This window comes from Amblyomma maculatum, chromosome 11 (assembly GCF_055883805.1).
Source record: "Amblyomma maculatum isolate TAMU_Amacu chromosome 11, ASM5588380v1, whole genome shotgun sequence".
Classification (NCBI taxonomy): Eukaryota; Metazoa; Arthropoda; class Arachnida; order Ixodida; family Ixodidae; genus Amblyomma; species Amblyomma maculatum.
In genome coordinates this window covers 103,201,783-103,229,737 of record NC_139354.1, presented here as the reverse complement: position 1 = coordinate 103,229,737, position 27,955 = coordinate 103,201,783, and the positions used below count along the sequence as shown (strand labels likewise).

At 45.7% G+C, this 27,955-nt stretch overlaps 1 protein-coding gene and 2 long non-coding RNA genes across 3 annotated transcripts in view; 2 read left to right on the top strand and 1 right to left on the bottom strand.

Annotated features, from left to right (window-relative positions):
* Window positions 1-24,718, bottom strand: part of LOC146174524 (uncharacterized) — a 34,864-nt gene extending 10,146 nt beyond the window's left edge. Inside the window, exons 1-2 of the long non-coding RNA XR_014701874.1 lie at window positions 24,565-24,718; window positions 24,127-24,193 (exon numbers count right to left, since the gene is read on the bottom strand). This is a non-coding gene — a long non-coding RNA (uncharacterized LOC146174524). The remainder of the gene's footprint in view (window positions 1-24,126; window positions 24,194-24,564) is intronic.
* On the top strand, window positions 29-12,039 carry LOC146174525 (uncharacterized). Its single transcript, XR_014701875.1, has 4 exons — window positions 29-292; window positions 1,547-1,662; window positions 6,363-6,509; window positions 11,940-12,039. It is a non-coding gene; the product is annotated as an uncharacterized LOC146174525 (long non-coding RNA).
* Window positions 24,719-24,877: 159 nt separating the features above from the next.
* The window catches only part of LOC146174520 (uncharacterized), a 186,048-nt gene continuing 182,970 nt past the window's right edge, over window positions 24,878-27,955 (top strand). Inside the window, exon 1 of the mRNA XM_084585410.1 lies at window positions 24,878-25,047. The gene's annotated coding sequence lies outside the window, so the exon portion shown is untranslated. The remainder of the gene's footprint in view (window positions 25,048-27,955) is intronic.

The window sequence follows — 27,955 nt, the reverse complement described above, 5'->3', positions numbered from 1 at the left end:
GTAACAGCGGCATGGCAGCGTCGTCAGTTGTTCGTTTTTGAAGTTGAAATACTTCGCTAAAGCCGGTGTTTGCGTTCGTCGATGATTGCTGCGCTTTGCTTTGTGCGTCCAGCGTGCAGTGTTCTATACGGTTGGAGTTGTTGGTTGATATAGCAGAAACGTTAAACGCTTGAGAAGCGCGGAAGCCCCGCACCTGGCAATGCGTTCACGTTCAACGCTGCAAGCGTCTGCCGGGTTCGAACCGCACCGGAAAAGAACCACTTGAGGCAAGTCATCGACTCTTCATTTGCAGGTAAAGCATTCATTATAGTAGTTGTTCTGCCTGTGCTGCAACGCTTGCGATGCACTGTTGTGTACGCGAGCATCTGTGACTGGATACCTCATTTAGATTTAACTGCGTAGCGCAGCGATGGTCCTTGTTATATTCTTCGGTGCACCTTGCACAACCCAGTGTGGGTAGAACCTTTGTATCGCTGTTTGCAGTTCCTTTTAATAAAGTGCTTCTACTAGCAGTTCGATATAAATGCCGAAGTCAGTGTTCAGCGTAAAATAATGAACATCTGAATGAAAGGAAACGGAGCTTAGTTTTCTCTTGCGCAAGTAATATGTGCGTTTCAAGGTAATGCCGGAAACATCGATTGTAGTGTAGGACTCGTAAAGCGTGAGGAACTACTGTTTGCATTTCAAAATTTGTCGCGTTTTCTTGCATTTTCTTGTGATTTGGAAGCCCTTCAATGTTTGTCAGCGACATGCAGAAAGGCTCAAGGGAAGTTTCCAAACATAGTCATACAAAGAGCTTTACTTCTATTTTTTTTTTCGCGACATTATGCAAGCCAAGCAGGAGTCTCATGGCCCTACTGCGAAGCCGCTTTCCATGCAATTACCAGTTCATAGTGGGTTTGAAAAGACATATGTACTCAGATTTTTTTTTTTTACACAATGAAGCAGCCGTGCTTATTTCACAGTAGCAATAAGGGACCGTTGACATCACAAACTGGGGAAAACAGCGCTACTTGCTAGATGGGGGACAAGTGAAGGACAACACACGGATGAACCTGTTCCCTGTCTAGAAAGTAGAACAGTGTTCCCCAGTATGATCAACCAACTGGCTCCCATGTTTGCATTGTTGACATCGCAAAAGCAATGTGAAAACCCTGCATTGTTTTTCAGCCGTATGCAGAAAGGCTCAAAGGAAATATCCGAATGTAGTCATACAAAGAGCTTCTATTTTTTTTTTGTCGCAAAGTAACATTATGCAAGCCAAGCAGTAACCCTCGCCAACAGCAACATCGGCAGGTCTCACAGCCCTGCTGCGAAGCCGCTTTCTATGCAATTACCAGTTCACAGTGCGTTTGAAACATACTGAGATTTTTTTTACGCAAAAAAGCGGCCGTGCTTAATTCACAGTAGCAATACGTGACCAATGATATAACAAAATCAGTGTGAAAAGCCCTTCGTCAGCCGTATGCAGGAAGGCTCAGAGGAAGTTTCCGAACATAGTCAAACAGCTCTACTTCTAATCTTTTTTTTTTTTTTTGTCGCGAAGTCACATTATGCAGGCAAAGCAGGAGCCCTCGCCAGCAGCAGCAACGGCAGGTCTCGCAGCCCTGCTGTGAGGCGGCTTTCCATGCAATTATCAGTTCATGGCAGTTTTGAAAAGACGTAAGTACGGAGATTTTTTTTTGCACATTGAAGCAGCCGTGCGTAATTCACAGTAGCAATATGTGACAGTTGACATCACAAAATCTATGTGAAATGTTTTAAAATTTTGCAGAACGGATGAACTGATTGAAAGAAAACCCTTCTTGTGCTGCTTAATGAGTATTTTAATATGTTCTGCCAGTTTGCTGGAGAGCAGTTCGGATGAAAGTATTCTAAAACATACAAATCATGAATAACGTCATGACATGTGGGTTTTCAAAAAGTATTTGCTTTTAGTCTGAGTGCACAAAATGACCAGCGTCTGGGGGGTTTTGCTGAGCATTTAGGTCTCACACTGCAAAAAGGCATGCAAATGGCTATGATTTGCAACCAGGGAGCAACTTGATTGTGCAGTCGTCAGCATGGCAATCTAGAGTACTCAGATAGTGTACTTTGGGCTGCATGGATGTCATCTGCCAATAATTCTTTTTTTATGATAGTGTGCATTTATCATGCATCCCCACACTGATAGAGCTTCCTTGAGCTGTTTTATCTTGTTCATTAATGTCATCATCACATTTATGACACAGTAGGTGACAGTTATCTAAATATCAAGCTAAACCATATTGGGGAGTTGTTCTGTACCAAAAGGAAACGATCTCTGCACTACGAATAATAATACATTTGACGAGTGTTAGCAAAAGTGAATACGGTGTATTAATGTTGCTGCACACAAATATTTAATACAGCACATGCTTGCCTGAATGCTCTAGCTACACATTGTTTTGTGTTTCTGCGGCACCTTTGTGAACAGTCACAAGTGGTAAAAGCTGTATACAGACTAGGCACAGACGTGAAGGCACTCCCATCAGTATGTCAGCACATGCTCAGATGCAGGCTATTCGAAACCAGTTGTTTCCAATAGATGCCATCAGTGCAGCCAAATGTGCCTCGGTCAAGCGCTGTAAATAAACGTACTGGCAACTGTACCTATGGGCTATTATAAGTGTAACCAACTGGTCACCATCCCACAAGGCATCGTCATGTCCAAGAGTTGCCAGTATTACAGTAAAACGTGATAGGGCAGCATGTTTGTATATCAAATGTATATCCCATCATTCCTTTTATGTGCTTCCTTTTGTTACGCTTTATCTTCTAAAAGGGCAGTTGGTCTTGCTGTTAGGTAATGAGAAGCTAGATGTGAAACAAGCATTCATTACATCCGAGGTGCTGCTTATTTCTTAGCAGCTCCAAGGAATCGAGCAGCATGCAATTGGCCAGCAGCTGTTCCTTTTAAGCCCACATTGTCGCAATACCTTTACAACTCGCAAGCTGTGACTGGGCTTTTACATGTTGTCTGCTTTTAAATTGTGCTTGGCATATGCACAATATTGTATGGAATAGAACATGTCCTCGAAAAGAAAATAATTTCAGCTCTTGATTGCAACCCAGTCACACAATACTGTTTCCAGCTCGTCTTTAGGTAGCTTGATACCTTTTGCTGACAGACTATTTATCTTGATGCTATTAAAGAGCATGAAGTCAAGATCAGAAATGGTTTTGCAGTTTGCACTACACTTTATGTTGCTCAACAATCTGTTCATGTCCCTTGATTTGCTCAGTGACATGACACCCAGTTTTTACTATATAAGAATCAGCAAACGAGAGGGCAACTCATATACTGACCAGTCAGCGCATCTCTTGAATGGACATCGAAGCTTTTTACCAGAGCCTCTTTCTTTTAGTTGTCCTTTTATGAAGCCAGGGGAAAGACAACCAAGCTTTGGAGGGGCTAAAAAGACTAGCATAATGTCATGCCTGCTCACTACCTTGTTTACATTGTGGGATAGCATGTGCGGGTATGTCACTACTGGTCTCACCTTTTCTCTAGGCTCATCTGCACCAACTTCTACAGCCCGTCACTTCTGGGTGTCTTGTAACCCCTTTCAAAAGCAAACAATGGGCCCCAGCTGAAGTCAGCCTAGCCAATTGAATTTGAAAACTAGAATGGAGCTTGGGGACACATGACTTCCTGATCACAGATTCACAAAAAAATAAATCAGTCACTCATTCCTTTCACTAAATTTTATCTATTTGAAAATCAATTAGAAGGAGCCCCTTTTTTAATGTGGAACAGAACACCAGCATACCTGATTCATTAAGCACTCAGTGCTTTGCTTATGCATGCTTTTCAAATATTGCTATCAGCATACTTGCGTCAGCTTCCCTCACCAGCATTGCGTCGCAGGATTCTTGAGAAAAGGCGAGACTGGCAGTTATGCAATATCTACCTAAGCTGTCCCACAATTTGAACATTGCTGTGAGCATGCATGACAGTCCGCTTCCCTTTTTATCTCCAATGAAGCTGTGGTCTTTCCTGTCACATCGGAAAAGGCGAAAGAGGTTTTGGTACCAACAATAGACGGTCATTCATGAAACATGCAGAAATGGTAGTGTACGAGTTTCACTCTCAAGCAGCCATTCCTGTGCAGGACAAACTACGCACTGTGCAAATGAGGGAGTCTGGGAACTTCAGTGAAATATTGAGCAAAAGAAAATGGTCTCTAATTTACCACAGCACATTGGATCTTGTCCTGTGAGGTCCCATGAGACATGCTGTGGTGATGTGTACTACTGTTATGAGCAGAAATACAGAATCGCAGAAACTTATTGAAGCCTTCTATATTAGCAAGAAAGGTAACCTGTGTGTCCGCAGTACTTATTTGCCACGGTGAAAGGCTCAGCACAACATTTTAAAAGTTCACTGTTATGCCACAGTTGATGCATTGATGCGTTCTTTGCACATGTGGTGGCAAAAAGCATATAATGCATACTTTTTTGCAAAAAGAGTAATTTGTTATTCACACTATTTTACAATTTCTTCCATATGTGCTGTGCTTTTTGGCGCCCTTGAATGCTTCAGACGAATAACTAGCAGTTTTTCACAAGTCGTCATAGTTTGCATGAAGCTATTTCTTAAGTACCCTACTGCTGAATGTTTAAAATTAGAGGAAGTTGTGTTTGCATGTTGCTCTTCAGAGCGAACATCTAAAGCAGTAAAGCTGTGTGCATTGTTTCTGTGATGTCATTGCATTATGGGATGCAAAGCAGGAAACGACTTGGATGTCGTATTCTTTTACAGAAATGCTAAAAGCAATTCGCTGATGATGACTGAGCCTTAAAAAGAGCAAAGCAGAGCTTTATTTTGAGTGCATGAATTTGACAGCTTTACTATTTTATAGGTAGAATGAGAGGAAGAAGAGGGTTTGCACGGTTGAAGAAGAACTGAACAAGGGTAAATGGGGTACGCCTCAGTTCACAGATGAGCCAACGTTTCAACAAGTGGACTTGTCTTCGTCTGGGCAAAGCGATCATCACTGGCAGGGGTTTAAATACGCTTTTGCTTCCGAAGAAATAAAGCTGGGGAGGGGAAAGTGGGTCTGATGAAAGTAGATGTGAAAAAGTGGGGAGGAGAGGATGGGTGAGAAGAAAGTGGGTTATGAAGTGAAAGAAAAAAAAATTATTTTAAGTATGTGTCTCAACCTGGAACCAGAGATCCTGTGGCCTGTGAAAGCGGCAGTACCAGGAAAACCACAGTATCGGGCAGATGATTAGTCACCACTTAGGCCGGTTTGGTGCAGATACACCTTACAAAGGGATAGGCTTTGCGAAGGGCCCTGATAAAGCATATATCTAAGGGGGACAATTCTTAAATTTTTCTACAAAGGTTGGGGGGGGAGAACCACAACTGACATGAAAAAAAAATATATATTAATCAAAAAAAGTGAGGACAAATTCAAGCAACAAGTGACAAGGAGGAAATGTGTTTAGAGGAACATGTAAGGTTATGCTATTGTGGAAGGGATTAGAGTGTACATGTGGTGTGAATAAACTGTACTATTCACACTATGTGGGATTGTTTTCCCGAATAGTTATTATGCAGAGGGAATATACCTAATGGATTCTAACGTTGCCTTAGATATATTTATTCCTGCTGGTTCCAATGCATATCTAATTCATAAATTTAGAACATTGGAACCAGCAGGAATATTTGTGGTGACTGATCATCTACCCTGTACAGTGGTTTTTCCTGGTACTGCCGCTTTTACTTCTTTTGCAGGCCACAGAATCTGGTTCCAGGTTGAGATACATACTTAAGATTTTTTTTTTGGTCAGTTGTGGTTCACTGTGTGATTATTATTCTGTGACCGTACTCCCCCTTTCCTCCCCCTACCTTTTAAGAATTGTCCCCCTAGATATATGCCTTATCAGGGCCCTTTGCATAGCCTGTCCCTTTGTAAGGCATATCTGTACCAAACCAGTTTAAGTGGTGACTAATCACCTACCCGGTATTGTAGTTTTTCCTTGTACTGCTGCTTTTACTTTTGCGGGCCACAGAATCCTTGGTTCCAAACTGATAAATACATACTGAAGATTTTTTTTTCTTTTTTGCTTTCACTTCATGACCCACTTTCTTCTCACCCATCCTCTCCTCCCCACTCCTTCACACCTACTTTCTTCGCACCCACTTTCCCCTCCCCAGCTTTTCTTCTTCGGAAGCAAAAGCATATTTAAACCCCTGCCAGCGATGATCACTTGGCCCAGATGAAGACAAGTCCACTTGGCAAAACGTTGGCTCATCTGCGAACTGAGGTGCACCCCATTTACCCTTATTCAGGTCTTCATACTACTTTATAGTCTTTGGTATTACTATTTTTCAGCAATTCTCGGCCATCCCCGGGGGATTTCGTGTAGCAGAGGTGGCCAAGGATGCAAGAGGAATTCAGCTTCGAACATCCAGAGACGCACTTGCTCAGGGCTCCGGAGTGGTTGAAAGCAGCAGGCATTGCTCAAAGCCAAAGGAAGAGGTGAGTGTTTTGTTGCTTCCTAACATTTCGAACTGTAACAATCATTTTTAAACCAACATTCTCAAAAATGTTACTGTTCACACTTTCCAGTCTGCTCTCCTTGTATTTAAAGTGCTGCATTTTTTATTGCCGAGTCTGCTGAGCATTTTCAGCAAAATGACGTGTTAATGAGGCCAGTTGTGTCCAGACATCACCTAAGGAACACTAGGCCAGTCACACCAAAACGATCACAGCAGTACTTTCACATGCCTGTATCTCAGCTCCGGTAAAAACATCAGACCTGGCTTGGTGGATGTCTTGATAAGGAGAGACAGTGGGAACAGGTTATCAGAACGCTTACTAAGCGGTTCAGTGTGATGGGGAAGTACTGAATGTATTTATGGCTTCTGCCCACACGACGTGTTGCCCATTGCTGTCATTTGCATGGCATTGCTACAGTAAACAAAGGCAAAATGCAGTGATCCTTATGAAGTAACATTGCATCAGTTGACATTACTAATACCTGCATTCAAAAACGCGCCTCGATTCAACACTGCACCTCCACTCCACTGAGTGGAGAAAACAGCTGCTCGTTCCCAGGGCCAATTCAGATTCATGAACGCCCCTCGCGTTTCCTTCGACAAGGTCTCTTTGAGAATATGTCTTCCACTCGAAGCAGTGCAAGTACATATGGGAGCGAGATTAAGGTGAACTTTTTGCCCGAGAACTGCGTGCTGAAGTGTGTAATGGTCAGTTTTTCATGTCGAGACTTCTAAACTTTTGCCAGCAACCTCAATGTTTTGCGGGCGGGATAAAAAAGGTGGCTGTGAAAAATGGCAGAAAACACATCTGCATCTGGCAACAGTCACTGCTGGTGAAGAGTTGACGTAGAACATGAGGCAGGCTTAGAGAAATGGTATGAATACCTCGGTTTGCTTGTTTGGTGTGAGGTCTATGCTCACCCTTTGTCGCTTTCTTTTATTTTTATTGCCAGGCTTTGACAGACAACTGAATACATTGCAGAACAAAATTAAGAGCTGCCAACTCCTACGAGCAGGCTTCTGGCCATCAGAGCGCTCGGAGGAGAATTGAAAACATTCGTGTTTCTTCACAGCGCGTTGCAGCGCATGCACACTGAATTCGGCTCTGCAGAAGCAAATGCTGCCTGCAGTTTCCCAACAAGTTAAGAACCGTAATTTAAAATGTGCCTCAGGAGGCATACCCTTCACCAACTGCGAATATCCCTTCGTAGGGCAAGCAAACCAGTGTGCTCCCTCGACAGTGCCGTTCGTCTGAAGATGTTAGTAACCCATGAGCGACAGGCAAGCCATTGGTGTGTGAGGTGCAGCACAGATGCACACACAGCTTCACTGCCCCTCTGGTAACCCCCCAGCTTACTGCATGCAACAGGCTGTTCCCCCACAAGTTCGCCATCGTCTGTGGAAGCCACCACGCAGGGCAAGCTAGCAAGAGTACAATATCACACAGATTAGCTCCAGCCAGCGACTCTCGGGCGCTGTGCCCACACTCCGGATTTCGCTTTATGAGTGCATCCTTTTCCATATCTAAAAGGAAAACACAGTACTTTAACTTTCTGTTAAGTGGTGCCACAAAAACCCGACCCCGCTCACAGGTTTTATGGCCGCCAGGCGATAAGTGTATCACCACTTATCGGTGATAACTCCAGCAGCAACGAAATAGCTGACGTACCACTAACATTTCCGCAAGCTTCTTGCACTCTGTTTGTTCATCCTGGCGCTTGCATTGGCTGCTCAACGTCTCCTTTGGTTAACGTGGCACCTGCTGTGGTCAAAATGCAGATCTCACTTTCATTGCTGGAGGCGCTCATTCCGAATGATCTTGGGGCCTTCTTCAGGGCTCACCTGCTCTGGTACTGCAACATTCAACTGGCAGGATTTTTTTGTGTCCACCTGGCATATTTCTCTCATCTTTCTAATCCCCTGCGATGGACAGCAATGACACCTGTGTGTTTCTGACATTGACAATGTCTGCCTCTGCTAAAGCTACAAGTAACTTTGCGGTGGTAGCTATGGTTGGGAACAGCACCGCAGGCTCTGCCTCTGCTAAACACATAGTGGGTCTTGACATTGGTATCTTATCGCTACTGGCCTCGCCGTTTTCTGAGCCATCTTGTGGACTCACATGCTCGTCTTTCTCCTCTGGGGCCGGCTCCTTCGTATCTACTAAACCTCCTAGTAATACGGTAGCCACACTTGTTTTCTCTCTGGAATCTGCATTCGTCTCTGCTGTTGTATGCATATTGCCAGCATCGCAATATACTCGACCAATTTTCTTGGGCTTCTGTGCCAATTTCTGATCTAGCGGTGCCCGAAGGGCACTCATAACTTTTAGTCAGTGGAGGCACAACAGCAGGAGTGTAACAGCTGCGCCAACTGCGCCTTATTGGTACAGCTGCATGTTGCTGCACCATAAGTGCGAAATTCGTTAAATGTGCACCACATTGCGCCAAAATGCCCCGACTAGATGCAAAAGTTGGCCATATGCAGGGAAAGCTTTCTGTTGTGATATGACCAGTTGCAACGTTTCATATACTGCAGCATGCATCACTGGCCTTTTATTTTATTTTGAGATGACGTCATGCCATCGTAATGCCTACCCGTTATTTTTCTCTTGCATCGACGTGCTTTTCCGCGCTTCGAGTATGCTGAACCGTTGCGGTTTGAGGATGCTTCACTGTATAGGCAACTGTCCGTGCAGTGAAGCATCCCTCTAAAGCAATGTGGCCATTTGTAACGAGGCAGCACTTCTATTGCGTCGCACTGCGAAAAGGGCCGGCTTGTGATTTTGGAGCAATGCTTCTACGCTGAGTTTTAAGTGCTGCGTGCTTCTAATAGATATATCTAGTTGGGTTTTTTTTTGTGCGGCTCTTGGAGGTTTTTTTGTAGTTGCGCCATTCATGTTAGCAGGGTTGTTTTTGTGCTGTCTCATCGATAGACTCACTTTCCCATCGTCAGACAGAGGTGCCATCAAGTATGGCTTCTGTGTTTGTGAGAATATATTTTGAGGTGGAGGAGGTAATTTTCTTTTTTTGGGGGGGCACGGCAGGTCAGGAAACATGCAGCAACCTTAGATTTTGAATTCCATAACATCGCATTGGAGCCCAAGACTGCCAAAATTAACATTTACAGATGCTAGAACATTGAAATGCTATAATGTCTGCACTGCGCATGAAATGCATAATCTAATATGCTGTCATTGCCAGTCCCTAGAAAGCATAATCACAGGCCTAAGATGTGCTCGCTCACGTTTTCTTTGCCAATACAGTTAAATCTCGTTACAAGAGAAACTGTTATAAGATACATTTTTGTGAATCATCTGAGGGTGACGAGCATGTAAGAGTGCCTCAAAGGTATTAAAGCAAAAAGAAGGCTTGCAAAGTGAAATGCTTTACCTCCAGAATTTGGGAAGGAATACACTATGCACTCACAAAAATACATACTAGTATGAATAACTTCTTCAAGCTATCCTGAATAATTTCCTGTTAATGTGTGTGAATGCATTTATATGCTGATGTGCAGTAAACACGCTGCTTTTAGAATTTTTGGTTACAATAGACTTGTTTTTCGGGTCCCTTGAGTGTCTCTTGTAACGATGTTTTACTGTAACTTGCCTGCATATTTGCTTTTGAATCAACATTTTTTTTGTACTGTGCTCATTTCTGGGCTTTTTGAGCATGGGCTGATTGTAGTCACAACTTTGAATTGAGCTCTTTCGGAGCTGCCATCGCACACCAGCTACAGTTTCGCAGACATTAAAACATAGTTTTGTGAGTGTTGTGAGCAAGATAAGATCCCGTGATTGAGAATGTCAAACCACGGTAGAAAAAAAAAGCTGAAATGCATATTCTCTAGCTTTTTGTATTTTCGCTGACCCCGAAGTTTTAAAAATAAACCTTTTCAGTTTTATGGTTCACATTCATTTCTATTTTTTAGTTGATACCATGCCTCATGTTTTTATAAACTAAGATGAGTGCAGGGCAACTTGCAACAGAAAACAACGCCAGGTTTATTATCTCTGCCATGAACAAAAACTGTATAGTAAAGCTTAACCATGGATTTTTTCAAACTTGCCAAGACTTGCCTCATCAGCAGTCAGTGACTTTTAAATGTAGCATTCATCCAATGGGGAGAGTTGGATAATGTTTTTACAAATTCCTCCATCTTGCTAAGCCAATCGCACTAGTCAGAAATGGCCCGTCATAACACAGTTCCACAAATTTAAGTGCCGTGCCATGCTCTGGCAGATCTGCGCAAAGCACAATGGAAGAAGAAGCAATCGCCTCTAGCGTCGGCTGCTGGCAAATGTTAGCGTGTTGTGCCGCTGCTTTCCGCTGTCATGTGTCTTCTTGTGTGCATTGGTGGTGCTTCCTTGCAAAATTCAGTAAGCACCGGATTGCTTTGATAGTTAGCTACTAGTCTTTGCAATTTTCCGTGACTTTTGAAGCAAAAGCTTCACTATGTCATGTAAAGCCAAGGTTGCCGTGTGGGGTTCACGCCGCCACATCGAACGCGTTGTGACCATGGCATCCATCTACGCCCTTCCAAGGTGTTCTACTGCTGGGCTCCAGATATGCACGGCACAGAGGGGGGAAGGGTTTCCGTACTGCGCATTCGTGTGCCACTATGGAGAGCCTCAGTGGGCGAACGTCAGACTTCGTGTTGACTGATGATCCATGGATTTAGAATGCAACATCCAACTGGGCAACACGATGCAAAGGAATGGTGGACACAATAAAAAAGGAAACAGCGGGAAGCAGCAGCGCAGCAAGAATGCCAAGATAGCAGAAAAAACTTACGCCGAGAAATGACAGTCAGAGAGACGTGAGCGTGACAACACTTCGTTTTCCCAGGGTGCTTTGCGTGGCCACTCGATGGCGTGGCGGAATTACTAGGAATGTCTATTGTAAGGATGCACTTAGAATTTCTCTCCAGTTATTTCACCTCGTGAAAATAAAAATTTAGTTATTCTGTAGCTGACACTGCATGAGAATTGGGAGAAATTAAATGCCCTTTTTGAAACAAACATGGTGGAATCAAAACTTTTTTTGAATTTTATCCAGTAAATGGTTGTGTCATAATTGTAACATTGCAGAGTACCTTGCTGTCTATGGTAGACGAAGGGGCCTTTCATGAGCAGTACACTTGCGGTATGAGGCTTAATTCTCAACCTACTGAGTGGAATATTACTCCAATGTTTTCTCCTCTTGCCTGTTTTCCTTGTTGCTTTTCTTTCAGCAATGTAGGCATTTAGCAGCTTTGATGTTGGAACATACGTCAATTAAAAATTATATGCTTTGTTGGCATGCTGACTAAATGAGTGCTAACTAGCTTTGAGAATCAGGAAGCAGGTTATACTTCTTTATGGGCTTTAAATTGATTCTTATGTTTTGTGTTCCTTGCTTCCATGCAGGTTCAAAGGTGGTCATGGTCTGCGGCAGGTCCAGCTGACAATAATAAAGTGGATAAGTAGCCTTGCATATATGTCCCAGTTCTTACTTATACTCCGTACATAAAGGCATGCTTTTATTTCACAATCAAGCATGATGCCTTGTAGAGGCATGTGTGCACTGCTCTAGCATCATATGTGAATAAAAGCAAAATCTCAATTTTTTTAATGGAAGAGATGCCACAGATTTAGGACGTACACTGCCACGGAAAATACTGGAGGCACGATGGAAAAACAATGCCGCGACACAATACTCAATGTACGACAGATAACAATACGACACAATGTTACGACATACAACACACAACAGTACTACAAACAGCGGTCCCATTTTACGACAAACAACAGTACAACTTACAACAGACAGCAGAACAGACAACAGTACTACAGACGACAGAGTCGCAACTTACAACACACAATTGTACAACAGACAACAGGGTCCCATTTTACGACAGGCTAGATTTGTGTTGTATTTTTCGACTGGGATGTGAAGAAGGCGTTCATTGGAAGTGTAGCGGTGTAAGTTGAGGGCGGCCTTGTACGCCTGTCGGATAAGGGCGTTAACCTTGTCTTCCTCCACCCGCGTGAGGAAAAGGTAGGGGAGCGAGTACACAACACGGCTCAGGACAAATGCCTGTACCAGGCGTCTGAGGTCATGCTCGCGCATGCCGCGATGGCGATTAGCTATACGACGAATGAGGCGGATTGTTTGATGAACCATCACCGTCAGCTTAGTGATGGTTGCGGTATTCTTGCCATTGTTTTGTATCAGAATGCCAAGAATCCTGATGTTGTCCCCTTCTAGTATCAGGGTGTTGTCAATTGTCAAGGCCTTTGTCTGTACGACACCTAGGAGGTCGGAGTATGAGAAGCTCCGATTTGGTAGGGGAACAAGCCAAGCCGACATTTGCGGCAAAAGATACTACAATGTCTGCTCCGGCCTGTAATATATCTTCCATGGCGCCAATACTACCTGTGGTGGTCCACAGTGTAATATCATCGGCGTATAAGGAGTGTGACAGGGCAGGGATTTGGTTGAGGGCGTGTGCCATGGGGATAAGGGTAATATTAAAAAGCAGTGGAGAGAGGACAGAACCCTGTGGGGTGCCAATGCTACCGAGTTTGAAAGATAGAGATGAGAGCGAGCCGATGGTGATTTCTGCTGTGCGATGACTAAGAAAGGCGGATATGTACTGGTGGACACGCGAGCCGACTTGAAGCGATGAGAGAGCATCTAAAATGGCTGCGTGACGGACATTATCAAAGGCCTTTGTGAGATCTAGGGCGAGAATTGCTCGGGTGCGCTTTGCGTGGCGGGGGTGAAGGACATCTTCTGACAGTTGCAGCATAACATCTTGCATGGAGAGATGTGGCCGGAAGCCGACCATAGTGTCAGGGAAGAGGTTGTGGTCATCTATATGGTTCTGGATGCGTGCCAGCACATGTTCAGAGTTTGCCAAGACAGGAAGTTAGAGATATGGGTCGGAGATTCTTGATGTCGAGTGGTTTGCCGGGTTTAGGGATAAATGTGATACGGGCGTGTGTCCACTGGGCCGGAAGGGTTCCCGTGCGCCAGCATTGGTTGAAGAGGTCCGTGACCGCATCGACAGACGGGTCATCCTAGTTACGAAGCATCTTATTTGTGACTCGGTCCGTCCACGGAGCTGATGTCGCCCTGAGGTGGTGCATCGCCGCCCTGACTTCAGCTGAAGAGATTTCCTCATCAAGGGTAGGGTTGGGAGAACCGATGTAGGAAGAGAGGGGGGTAGAGGGGGTTGTAGTGACGTATTGATCTTTTAAGGTCTGAAGGAGGGCGTCATCATCTAGGGGAGGCTGATGAATAATGCGGGTAATATTCTTACGCTGCATGGCCTTGGCGTGCCCAGGATCAAGGAGGTAGCGTAAAAGCGACCAGGTGTCTTTAAGGCCTAGATTACCGCTCATGCGGTCACAGACCTGCCCCCACTGCTTGCGAGCGAGGTCCCTTGTATAAGCTTCAATTTCTTTCACAAGGCGGGAAATTCGCCGTTTGAGGGTGTGATTATGCTTTTTGGATAGCCAGCGTTTCTGAAGGCTGGCGTGTGCCTCCCACATGTGGAGAAGGCGACTATCCGCAGCCGAAGTGTCCTCTGGTTCCGGGATAGTGGATGTCGCCGACTCCACATCCTGTGTGAGAGAAGCCACCCAGGCCTCCAAGTCCACAATGGTGTCCGGTGCGTTTTGCCGGATGCGGCGAAATCGATCCCAATCGACCACGCAGGCCCGATTGCGTTTGGGTGGGGTGAGGGAAGAGATGGAGAGCTCAGTGCATAAATTGTAATGATCACTGCCTAATGAGTGAGTGGTATTAGTCCAGCGGCTTTCTCGAACGCCTTTTGAGAGAGTCAAGTCTGGGCTTGTGTCGTGCTGAACGCTAGATCCGATTCGGGTGGGATAGTAGGTGTTGTTGAGAATAGAAAGCCCTTCGTCCTGAACGAAGGACAAAATTGCCGTACCCTTACGGCAGTTTTTTCGGTAACCCCAGCTGGTATGGGTAGCATTGAAGTCGCCTACCACTAGTAGGGATCCTCCCGCGCTAACTGTGAGGGCTTTCTTGATTGCGCCAATGAGGGGGGCAGGAGGGCTCTTGGGCGGGCTATAGAGGTTGAGAACAAAAAGGGTGTGTGCTTTTCGTGTGCGGGGTAGGAGTTCCAGCAAGAGACCATCCACGTCATCCACCTCAAGAGGGTGTTCGACCGCGGTAAAGTTGCGGTGCACCAACGACGCTACCCTGGAGTGAGGCTGGGTGGAGGGCTCGTAAGTAGTATAGTCGCGGAGCTTAACCGAAACAAACGTCTCCTGCAGCGCTATCACTGCCGGTATCTCGCTAGGGGATAAGGTAGATAAGTGAAGTTGCAGATTATTCCGCTTTGTGCGGAAACCTCTGCAGTTCCACTGCCACACGCTAATTCTGTTGGGGTGTGCCGCCATGTTGGGTGCAATCAGTAATAGCTAAAGGGATGGGTAGTACAGTGCAACCTCTGGGGAGAAGCTCACAAACTTGGGTTTGGATTTGAGAAAACGAGGCCTCTTGAGCACTTTGACGCTTCTCAATAGCCTCGTCGTTTTGCGGCGTTCGTCATCCAGTTCTGGGTTTCGGCGCGGGAAGATTGTACCGAGCGTTCCAGGGACTGCATTGCCGTCATAAGGAGGGCAGTCTGGTCTGGCATTGATGGCTCGGAAGGAACTACCCCAGTAGCTATCTTGCGTTTTGCGGGAACGCCACGAGCAGGTGACGTAGCGCGCGAAGAGGACGCGGAGTGGGGAGAGTTTGAAGGAGTTTTGGAAATGGTGGGAGGTGCTTGGGTTTGCAATACTGCAGGGGACTGCTCTCGCCTTAAAAGGAGTTGCAGCTGCCGTTTAAGCTCGGCAATTTCTTCAGACTGTGTTTTTAACTGAGCTTTAAGTTCCGCGTTCTCTCGCTCGAGCGGGGAAGACTGCGGCCTCCAGCTCACCTGTTTCGTGGATTCCTGGACTGTTTGGCCCGGGAGTGGCGGGAAGGACCTCGAGCGGCTTCTGCTGTGGCCATGGCGGGATCCCGTCTTCGAGCGGCTGCGCGACTTCGAAGACGATCGAAACCGGCTTCTTGATGGTCTAGATGACTTGAGAGTTGTCTCAGGAGGTTGAGCGTCCGAAAGCGTTATCGGCGGTGTGAATTTTTTGGAGGAGTTTCCTGAGCGTTCGAAGCGCACTTTGCAGCCGGGCTTCACCGCATAAGATGCACCTGGGCGTGCAGTCCGGCGTTTGCTTGGGTGGATGGGCAACGCTGCAGCGGGAACACAGGTCAGTCTTCTCCTTGGGACAGACGTCGGCACGGTGTCCAGGCTTCCGACAGTTGAAGCAAGCTTCAACTTTTGCCTTGAATGGGTACCAAGAATAAATAGTGCCGTAGAAGTTCAGTTGACCTGGTACCTCCGCGGTGTCGATGAACGTGACTAAAATTGACTTGGTCCTGCCGAGCTGCCGGGCGTCGGCGATGGTAAAGTACTTGCTCTGATTAAGAGCCACAAGGTCTTGGAAGATTTCATCTTGCGTCTGATTGTAGACGGCTTTGTAAATAATGCCTCTTACGGCGTTGTTGGGGGCCGCGACATAAGCTTTCAGGGGGTACATCTGGTCGTTGAGGCGAAGACCTTGCATGCGGACAAACTGTTTCATTCGAGCTTCAGAAGGTGTGCTCACCGTGAAAGAGTTGTTGTGCGGGTTGATGCGCAACTTGTCGTTCATTCTCGCTTCGTGGTAGTCGACTACTGCTTCAGCACAGATCAGAGGCAGAAGTGCACCTCCATTTATTAGGCGAACATCCAAGCCCCCGCCCGGTCGGAAAACAACCTTGTAGTCTGATGTCGGCAACCGGGGAAGAGGAGCATGCCTCTTCAGCTTGAGAGTGGAAGTCTTCTTTCGGCGCGGAAGCAAGGTTGTCCGAACTTGTCGAGGCTCCAGCAGACGCGGACGCGCCGCTGTCCGAGGCTTGCTTCAGGTTGGGGTAGAGTTTGTTCCTGGCCCGCACCGCACCGGTCCAACGAGGATCGTTATGAAATTCCTCTGGTGAAATATCTTCTCCTTCTACACCAACTTCCATCTTGAAAGATGAAGCAGTAAAGGAGTTTGGGCGATGAGCAGCCGGCGGCGCTAGGCCTGACCGGCAAATGTATGAGCCCTTGGTGAGCTAGGCCTGACGAGACGCGCTCGGCACGAAGACGAAATCTTCAAAACATGAACAAATATGGACGTAGATTGTCCGAAAATGTCTCAAACTGGCGCGGAGCACCTTCACTGACCGATTTGATGGCAATCAGGTCATTTCAGGTCGTAATTCAGCCACGTAAGTTGAAAACCACAGGAGCCGATGTGAAATACGTCCGCAGGCTGCGAACGCCGAGCGAGCAATCCCGAGTGCCGCATTCTGCTACGCATTCATTGCGAATTAGGCGGAGAGTGATGCATCAAGTAAAGAGTGTTACTGCTGCTTCACATTCATTCCTTCCTTCCTTTATGGTATGGCACAAGTGTACACGGAGAATTGTGTCAGATCCTGTGCCTTTTCTGTCGGGTGAATCAATTTCTTACTCCGCTGATGCCTTCTGTACTTACGCCTCCTAGGTATCTGGGCCTGCTCCTGTTTGATTTGTCGTGCGGCGTTCGAGGAAGCGGCAAATGAAAGGGCGCAAGCACGCCGGGATCGGACGCCCGGTGGGGTCAGCTTCGTATATGCAATAATCGCCTTATGACGTCATGACCGGTCGTAACGGCATATCGCGCACCCATTGCTGAACACAACCAGCAACCAGCGCAATTAGCGTTCACGGCGTTCTATAATTCGTCTACAGGAAAGGAAAGGAAGAGCGCACTTTCTGTCACTCGCAAAACAATAGCGATATTTAGCGAGTGACAGAAAGTGCGCCCTTCCTTTCCTTTCCTGTAGACGAATTATAGAACGCCGTGAACGTTAATTGCGCTGGTTGCTGGTTGTGTTCAGCAATGGGTGCGCGATATGCCGTTACGACCGGTCATGACGTCATAAGGCGATTATTGCATATACGAAGCTGACCCCACCGGGCGTCCGATCCCGGCGTGCGTGCGCCCTTTCATTTGCCGCTTCCTCGAACGCCGCACGACAAATCAAACAGGAGCAGGCCCAGATACCTGGGAGGCGTAAGTACAGAAGGCATCAGCGGAGTAAGAAATTGATTCACCCGACAGAAAAGGCACAGGATCTGACACATTCTCCGTGTACACTTGTACCATACCATAAAGGAAGGAAGGAATGAATGTGAAGCAGCAGTAACACTCTTTACTCGATGCATCACTCTCCGCCTAATTCGCAATGAATGCGTAGCAGAATGCGGCACTCGGGATTGCTCGCTCGGCGTTCGGAGCCTGCGGCCGTATTTCACATCGGCTCCTGTGGTTTTCAACTTACGTGGCTGAATTACGACCTGAAATGACCTGATCGCCATCAAATCGGTCAGTGAAGGTGCTCCGCGCCAGTTTGAGACATTTTCTGACAATCTACGTCAATATTTGCTCGTGTTTTGAAGATTTCGTCTTCGTGCCGAGCGCGTCTCGTCAGGCCTAGCTCACCAAGGGCTCATACATTTGCCGGTCAGGCCTAGCGCCGCCGGCTGCTCATCGCCCAAACTCCTTTACTGCTTCATCTTTCAAGATGGAAGTGGTGTAGAAGGAGAAGATATTTTACCAGAGGAATTTCATAACTATCCTCGTTGGACCCGTGCACATCGGGACTCCCCGCCGGGGTGGTGCAGTGGTAAGACGCCCGACTACTGTCCGGAGTTCACGGGTTCGATCCCGACCTCGGCGGCTGCGTTTCGATGGAGGCGAAACGAAGAGGCGTCCGTGTGCTGTGCGATGTCAGCGCACGTTAAAGATCCCCAGGTGGTCGAAATTACTCCGCAGCCCTCCACTGCGGTTCCTCTTTCTCTCTATCCACTTTCACTCCCACCTTCCTCCCTTCCCTTACAGCGCGGTTCAGGTGTCCACAGCTGCAAGTGTGACAGATTCTGCGCCTTTCCCTTCCTATGAACCCCCCCCCCCCCTTATTATTATTGGAACATATACCAGTAAAGAAGTTCTGGAAGGGAAGGGGTTTTTTACTGTGGGGAGCACATTGTTTATTCTGTAAGCAATAACAAAACATTAAACCAATAGAACATAAAAAATAAACATAAGCATAAACAATAAATCATGGTTGTTTCTTTGTTGGGAAGGGGTGTACGTTTAGTATCAATTGCAATGAACCGTAAAGAAGAATTTACAACTAGACTCGCACGGCATTCGATATTTAAGCATAGAGAATGCGGACAAGGGTTCCATTTGACGTAACTATGGTCATGGGCCTCCACTGCATATGGCGCGCCAGAATGGCAGCTTATCACTGAGACAGGGATATCAGACCTGCTCGAATTTATGAGAGAGTATGGAGTGGTTTATTGCCATTCAAAAAGTGGCTGTATAACCTCCCCACTGGTTCTCAAGGGTAGAGCCTTTGTTGTCGCTGCGCAAGTTTTAAAGGCATGAGGCCAGTCTAGCACTGGCTGATCATGACATTTGTTCGTGTACAATCGTGAGCAAAGTGGTATACAACACGCAACTGAGAGCGAAGCTCGAGAAAACTGCATTGCGACTTCATCTAGTAGCAGCTTTGTGGGATCGCGACAATAGGGGCAGAGCCCCATTTTACCCATATGCATGTGTCACTGTCGCTTTCCCAGTTGCTGTCGCTAGATGGCATTTGGACTCAGTTTTCCCGAGCTCCGTCACCGGTTGAGTGTTGTGTACTACTTTTTGTCACGACGGTACAATACCTTGAGTGTCCTTTTTCATGTGTTGATAGGGTTTTCATGCCTGCCATTTTTCATGTGTGCCAAAGCCAAGCAATGGAAAAAAACGTTCGGGCGTTGCGCAATGGTAAAAGGCCAAGGGATGGAGGTTTGCTCAACCACTGGGAGACAAGGTTTAATAATTTATTTTTTATTTACCAGAACCGCCGCAAAAACGTGGCACTTTTGCTGACGACAACGATGAGCCAATAAATGCTTTCGCTTTAATATTTTCTAGAGAAGTGACGTCTCAAGTAGATAAAGACCAAATAGGCACACGCAAGAGATATGAAGAAAAGGATAAATTGAGCGTTAGCTGGTCCAGTACCTCACACATAAGCTTGGAAGCTGTGAACGACACGCGGGATCTTCACCAACCATAAAGCAAGAAAATTGAATTAAATGCAAAACCTCAAATACTCAAAGCGGCATCACATCCGCGAGATCTGCTCGCGAGATGTGTTCAAGAGATTGTTCCTGAAGTGTCCGCCAATTGTCGCAGTATGTTCTAACGTCTTCCCCGTTCGGAAGGTTAAGCCTAGTCCCTAAAAGAAGCCCCATAAGGCCACGAGCAAGTCAGTTCAGCCTAGCACGTCCAGGAGAGGAGTCATGATATACCGATGTCGTTGGTGACGAAACGAAAGAAATAAAAGAAAAAAAATTATATCTGCAGCACAAATGCAAATTATAAAGTTCAGAGAGAAGAGGTAGAAGGAAGGATGGAGGATAGACTCTCGCCATTAAGCTCTCAATTAAATCCATGTGCAATTATTCATCTTTATAAATTTGGAATTAGCGCTCGGATATTAGAATTCTGAGTTTACATAATAGTGACAACTTAGTATATTCCGTACGCAGCAAATATAAAAGCATTTTTAAACACCATCAAATTGCAAAAGCGGCCGGGAGATAACAGTATACAGCAGGCCATTAAAAGCAGAATTCAGATACATGTCGCGTACATAAAGAAAATACGTGTAATATTTCATTGAAAAAATGTTTTGTTATCTAACTTTATTTCCCGCAATAACTTTGAATGGTATGAACGCTAATTTTTTGCTCAAATACTTGTCGTGGGAAGGGACCCGCTAAATTATCGCCCTGGTAACAAAATGTTATCATTCCGAACACAAGTGCTCCTATTACCGAAACCTGTTTCCAAGATTATTAATTCTTGAGAAACTACACGTTCAATCCTTTCATTGCTAATATCCATGATACGCACGCAACGGTCTTAAATACAACGCAATATGTTTTTGGAAACTTGCTTATGCGGTAACCTTTACAATTTACTCAAGTAACGAATCGTGGAAAACAGATACAGTTTTTTCGGCCACCCCTGGGATAGAATTGTATAGGCTACTGTTACCATAAAAGGTACAAGACTCACAAACTTCCCTGAAACGACACACTACTATGCAAATATTTTAGAAGCTTCCGATCAATGTAATCATTTAATCTAAATATAACCAGCTGAAAGCTTTACTTCACGCTATTTTTTCCTGAACACGCTCGTATGTTCTGTGTCGGCATCAGTTAAACGCATTTTCTTGCTGTACAATCTACATTCAGAAAAAGTCGCCTATATCATTCATACATTCTGCAACGAACCTTCACTCAGCACTGCCCCACTGCCACATTTGCTCCTCAGGAATACCTCTTTCCTCAAATAATATTGGGAGCTTCGGAGATATTGATACGGGACAGAAGACTAGCACAGGAAGCCACAGCAGGTAATGAGCAAGTGTTCACAGCACAGCAGAGCAGAACGCAGCATGTGTTCCGGCAAGCCCAACGGTTTCTTCAGATTCGTCGTCTCTCACTCTATTTACTATCGTCGCCCTCTTCGGTGACATATACGTAACATTACCCCGCCACGAAAAGCACAGTCCCGGTGCGCACTAGGACAAACTGCTGCAGGGGTAGTACGGCTTCATTCTGGCGACATGAACAATCTCGGTGAGTGGCATAGAGGACTGCCGCGGCGGATGTACAGGGGCGACTTCGTATGTCACGGGAGGGACTGGCCGTAAAACACGGTAGGGTCCTGCGTAGCGTGGCAAGAGCTTCTCACACAGCCCAACTTTACGAGCGGAAGTCCAGAGCAAGACGAGAGAGCCCGGAGAATAGTGGACATCCCGGTGGCGAGAATCATGGCGTCTTTATTGAGAATTTTGTGAGGAGGCCAGTCGGTGGCGAGCAATAACACGTGCGGTGTCAGCTCGGGAGATGGTGTCACGAACGTAGCAACTGGCGTTAGCGGTGGGAGGCAGTACGCTGTGAAACGGAAGGGGAGGGTCACGGCTGTATAGAAGATAAAACGGTGAGTAGCCCATTGCGTCGTGACGAGAGGACTTGTACGCGAACGTTACAAGCGGCAATGTGATATCCCAGTCACGGTGATCATCCGAGACATACATCGACAGCATGTCCGTGAGCGTGCGGTTGAGGCGTTCGGGGAGCCCGTTCGTTTATGGATGGTAAGCGGTGGTAAAATAGTGCTTAATGGAGCAATACCGAAGAATTTCGTCGACTACTCGAGCAAGAAAGCAACGGCCACGGTCAGTGAGCAGCTGGCGTGCTGCACGATGGAGCAGGATGACGTCGTGGAGAAGAAGCGCAGCCACGTCAGTTGCACAGCTGTTGGGTATCGCTCGAGTGATACCGTAGCGCGTAGTATAATCTGTGGCCACCGCAATTCATTTATTTCCTGACGCAGAAAGTAGGAAAGGCCCGAGGAGGTGAAGGCCAACTCGGGAAAACGGGTCTACCGGGATGTTGATCGGCTGCAGGGATCCAGCAGGCATAACTGAGGGCTTCTTCCGTCGCTGGCGCCAGTCGCAAGAAGCCACGTAACTACGAACAGAGCGATAGAGGCCTGGCCAAAAGAAGCGCCGGCGGACGCAATCGTACGTACGAGACACGCCAAGATGACACGCTGTGGGTGCGTCATGCAGCTGTTGAAGAACGGTGGTACGCAGGTGTTCGGGGACTACGAGCAGCAGCTCGGCGCCATCTTGTCGCATATTCCGTCGGTATAAGGTGCCGTTGTGGAGCACAAACAGAGCAAGAGTAGCATCAAGGTGATCAGTGCTGAGGCGATTAATAATGCTGCAAAACTTGGGATCTAAGCACTGCTCATGGCGAATGCTTGAAAGGTCAGAGACGGCCAACACATATGTGTCATCGTAGCACTCGCTCTCAGGTGGCGGATCTACCGGGTTGCGGGACAGGCAATCGGCGTCAGCGTGCAGCCGGCCAGACTTGTGGAGGACAGAAAGAACGTATTCCTGAAGTCGGAGGGCCCAACGGCCCAGGCGACCAGTAGGGTCCTTCAGCGTAGAAAGCCAACATAAGGCGTGGTGGTCGGTGATGACGGAGAACGAGCGGCCAAACAAGTAAGGGCGAAATTTTGTAATGGCCCACACGAGGGCTAAACACTCACGTTCTGTGATAAAATAATTCCGCTCAGCCGCTGAAAGGAGATGACTGGCATAAGCAATGACGCGAGTGCGACCCATCTGCTGTTGGGCGAGTATGGCACCAAAACCGTCACTACTGGCGTCGGTGCGTACCTTTGTTGGCGCCGAAGGACTGAAGTGTGCCAGGACGGGCGGGTTGGTGACGGCTGTAATGTGCGAAGAAAAGGCTTGGGATTGTTCTTGGTGCCAACAAAATGGAGCGTCGTTCTTCAAAAGATTGGTGAGTGGACGAGCCGTCTCCGCAAAGGTGGGTACAAACCGCCGAAAATAGGAGCAAAGCCCAAGAAAACTAGGCACGTCACTGGTACAACGGGGTGTAGGAAATGCACTTACGGCACGTATTTTGTCTGGATCGGGTTTAACGCCACAGGCATCGACCACGTGACCGAGCACATTAAGTTCATGTCGGCCGAAGCTACATTTCATCGAGTTCAGCTGAAGGCCAGCTCTTCGGAAGACTCCAAGAATGGTATCAAGGCGATGGAGATGGCTCTCGAATGTAGAAGATAATACAATGACGTCATCGAGATAGCACAATCACGTCGTCCATTTCAAGCCGCGCAGGAGAGAATCCATCATGCGCTCGAATGTTTACCCAGCCCCGCCACCAAGATGATACGGGACAGAAGGCTAGCACAGGAAACCACAGCAGGTGATGAGCAAGTGTTCACAGCACAGCAGAGCAGATCACAGCAGGTTTCGTTGTTGTTGTTGTTCTCCTCTAATGTGATGGCACATACCCACACAGGGGGATCGGCCGAGAATTGGGGTGCAGAGATATTAGATTTTGAGATGTATAACTACATCGGAAAAAACAATAATAAATGCTAGGGAATAGAAAAGGAAATGGAAATATGATAAACCAAAATATATAACAGTAAATACTAACGCACGCAGTAGGAGAATAGTAAGATTTATATGTACAGATTAAAACAGGTGTTCTGGCAAGCCGAACAGTTTCTTTAGCTTCGTCGCCTCTCACTCTATTTTCTATCGTCGTCCTCTTCGGTGACATATACATAACAATATGAAGAACTGGCTACTTCTGCAGTCTTGCATGGCAACCACTCACACTTCAGGCTTATCAATATACAATTAACCTCGCAATGCTAACACCATTTTTTTGAAAAACTCGCTATAAATGAATTCAGTCTCGTTTTTATTGTTCATTGAGACGTAACCTCAACATTATCACAGGCCTAAATTTAACATATGTATCTACATCACTTATTCGACGGACAGAACTGCTTCTTTCCAGTAGTGATGGCATGGTCAATGAAGGATACTTACCCTATTCTCGCACACGATGGGAGCGTGGACATGTCTTTGAAAGGGGCGATTAAGGCGAACCATTGCACTGAGAGAAACATTTAACAGGCGTCAGTTATGTGACAGAAAACATGCTTTCCGTTGAACAAAATTACAGCCAAAATAAAAGCTAACACTTTCGCACGCTTCCTTAAAATGTTTCGTATCTAATTTTATCTTTCTTTCCGGAAGACATCTCATAGGCTATTTGGGATGCCACTCTCTGTTTCGTATCAGAAGCACAACCCTATGCAAATAAGATCGTTCTCACTGTGCGTCAATTATAAGGGAAAATTCGGGCTAATTTCGCGTAAGTGCTCAAGAATACTCGAGAGCCTTGCGCTCGGAGCATATGTCCTCAAATAAGCGAGAACGAGGCCTAAATTTGTTACCAGTAGAGATTTAGTGTTGGGCACTTACTCGACTTTGCTATAGAATCTTACAGCGAGGAGGAGCCAAAAAAGAGACTTGAACATTTTGAACTGAACAATTATATCACTCTACTGACAAAGCCAGAAGTGGAGATATTTAAGCAAATAACGTGGCGGTACATATACATAATGTTATGTGAGATTATGATGTTATGCGGTTATTGAAATAGCTTTTTAGTTTGGCTTCTCAATTGAAATTGTGACGTAGTTTCTTCACATATGTCAACTTAGTTGTTAGAAAGGTGGAGATGCATGGATGTATACTCCTGATATTACCATTTAGCTCCCAGTTTGTGGTTGCTGAATCAATTGTGTACGTTAATGAATGGAGGTATGAATAATTCATATGCAACTTTAAACGGTCACAAGTAAGAAAATCTAGATAATAGCTGATTCACGCCGCAGCCAGCTCGAAATGCTGAGGTAATCACAACTACGAGTCCCTTCATTGGGAAGAGGACCTGCCTGCAATGTGAGTTTGTTTTTGTCTTTCACATCATAGACAAAACTCGGCATCCTGGCCGCCAAAATATTTGCATTGGCAACGTATCAGATGTTCAAGCATTATTTCGAGGACTTCAATTTTGTGTTCCATAGTAATAGTACTGTCTTTATAGCTAAACCTGGCACATGTATATTACGTGTCAAAGCGAGCAATGTTCTGTTTTGAAAGCAAAGCCTCTCAGTAGGGTTTAGTGCAATATGCACCATTTAGCAGATCAGCAACTGGACAACACTCGAGAAACTTATATTATAAACTTACTTTCAATACCAGTCTTATGTTCCGCACATGCAAAAAAAAAACTGTTGTAGAATTTCCTTCCTTCTTATCAATAAGGATTGCACTCGAAGTTCTAACGCGTATTACGTTTTAAGTACTTGAAAATATTCAATATTAATATATAACAAAGTCATACCGTTTAATATTTAATAAGCATGTGCGCATGCGTCGGTATTGCCCGGATATCCCTAAATTCGGTAATTAAATTAAACATTTGCAATTTTTTATTTCTTTTTTGAACTACAACTATATTTCGAGCGAAAAATAAAATGTTTGAAATTTCCCTTTCTTTCAAAATGCCGTCATACACATTATTTAATTACCAATGCAAACTCCAAGGCTAAATATAATAAAAATAAATCATTCAACGCTTGGGGTGAATAAATTTCCATCCTTAGACATTAGATGCTTTAAAGGTCACTTATAACATTTGTGTGACTTATCGAAGCTGCCCGGCTTGACGACTATGTTCTTTTATATTTCATACGTCATCCTGCACATTTAAAAGCCACTCATTTGCAAGCAATATAGAAACGTAGGCTAAAACCATGGCTCTGCTCCAACAAGATGCTATCGGCAATTCTATATAAGTTGTTAGCACTTACGTTTCTCTTAAGTGCGGTAAAACGAAAGCCTTTCTTGGGAATCTTTGCAATCAATGCCATTTTTCCCTCATTTGCGTCTTTTCTTCGTTCCTTTGTTTTTGGTTCTTTTTTGTGTTTTACACTTTTCGTCTTTTCTGCTCTACTTTTCTCTCTTTTGGTTGTTTCTCAGCTCTAACTGTATTTACTATTTTTTATCTTTTCATAGCGTTTGCCTCTTTTACTCTTGACTGACTTTTTTCAATGTTGTAACACAATGACGTGGCGCCAAATTAAAGCTTTGCGTATTCTCGCGCGTGTTTTGCGCAAAATTCACATATTTTTCAAGGTCTAGACGTCTACACGCTATATTTACGTTCATGACTATTTCGAAGTCGAATGATCCTTTTGGAATCCATTTTAATGAAAAATTACTCCACATCAACGAATGTTGCACGTAGAGAAATTTCGTCGCCCTTCTACTTCACACAGCTATTCCTTTACTCATAAATCACGTCATTCATTAACGGGTGTAATGCGACACCATGGGCGAACGTACACTTTCTGCACACACCCATCAGCCTATGAAGGCTTTCTCCTTAAAATTAATCACCAAGTGCCTTTAGCGCTCGTATAAGGGGCTAAACACACAACATTCACTATTTATGAGAGCTCGCGGTAATGCTGTAATGCTGTCGCGCCGTCGAGAATGAACTTGTAGTTCAATTGGCCGCTTCGGCTTATGACTGTACTGTCAGAAGTTTCTATGTAATAACTTTTTATTGAGTCCATGGCAACAAACTGGCGTGCAGAGACCTGGTATTCCTTCTCTTACCCAGCACTACATCTTTGTATGTTTAACTTAGGGCTTCGGCTCATTGTCTGTCGTAAATGCATAGCCAGGTGAATCATCGAACTTTCGGGAATCATGGTGGGGATAGGCGGCCACGTCGAAGTTGTCCTCCGGTTTCAATTACGACATGATTGCTTCTAGCGTTGTCGTGGGTTACCACCATACACAAGTTGAAACGAGGCGGACCGGGTTTTCTAATGAACGGCGGTGTTATGGGAGAACATCACGTATTGCCGCTTGGTATCCCGCAGCCTTTGATCGGCGCCGAATTACACGGCAACCATGTGCATGATATTCTTGACGGGTTTTATGAGTCAGCTGGTCATTGCATATCATGCGGTAGTTCTACTGAGGCTCCTCTGGCTGTAGTGCAAGGTCACTTGAGTGAGAACTGTCATGAATGCCGATCCCATATCTGTGATGAGACCTTCGTGGCCGCTATTTGTCAGGAGAATGCCTTTGAAGAACACCTTAGCAACTCCTCGCGCGGGACAATTAGGCTGTGCTTTTGTTGCGGCGTAGGTTTAGGTATTCGGTGTCAACAATGAACAACCGTTTCCCAGTAGATTATGCTGGGAAGGGGGCCAAGGATATCCATCCCGACCTGCTGAAAGGATTTGGTTCGAGATATGTTGGGGGGTTCAATAGTCCTGCACGTTTTATAGGTGGCGACTTACGCCGCTCACAGCACCTCAATAAATCGATCTTTATTTCAGTTTGTACATGCAAACTGGGGATGGTGAAAAAAAAATGCTGTGAATTATACACCGCTTGACGGGCCTCACGACCCCTACAAGTCAGCAGTAGGCACACGGCGAAAACAACCACTGGTAAAAAAGATGAAAAATGAATACAAATGCATCTACAGAAAAAGGTTGACAGAAACATGTCTCATAACTGGCAGCAGCTATAAACACAGAAGACCGCTACGATATAACACAGAGTGGCACAGTACGTTCAAACACTTCACATCAGAGTAGCATAGATTGCTAAATACAGCTTTCTTGACTGGCAGAAAAAGACGTTTATTCACTTGGTCACTAAGAGAGGTATTCAGGAACTTTGGCACAATATATCTCAACATACAAAACCCATAGTTAGTTCGGCACTTTGTTAATTGAAACCTACTCGGCAATCTGATGTCGTATGATGAGGGGGGACATGT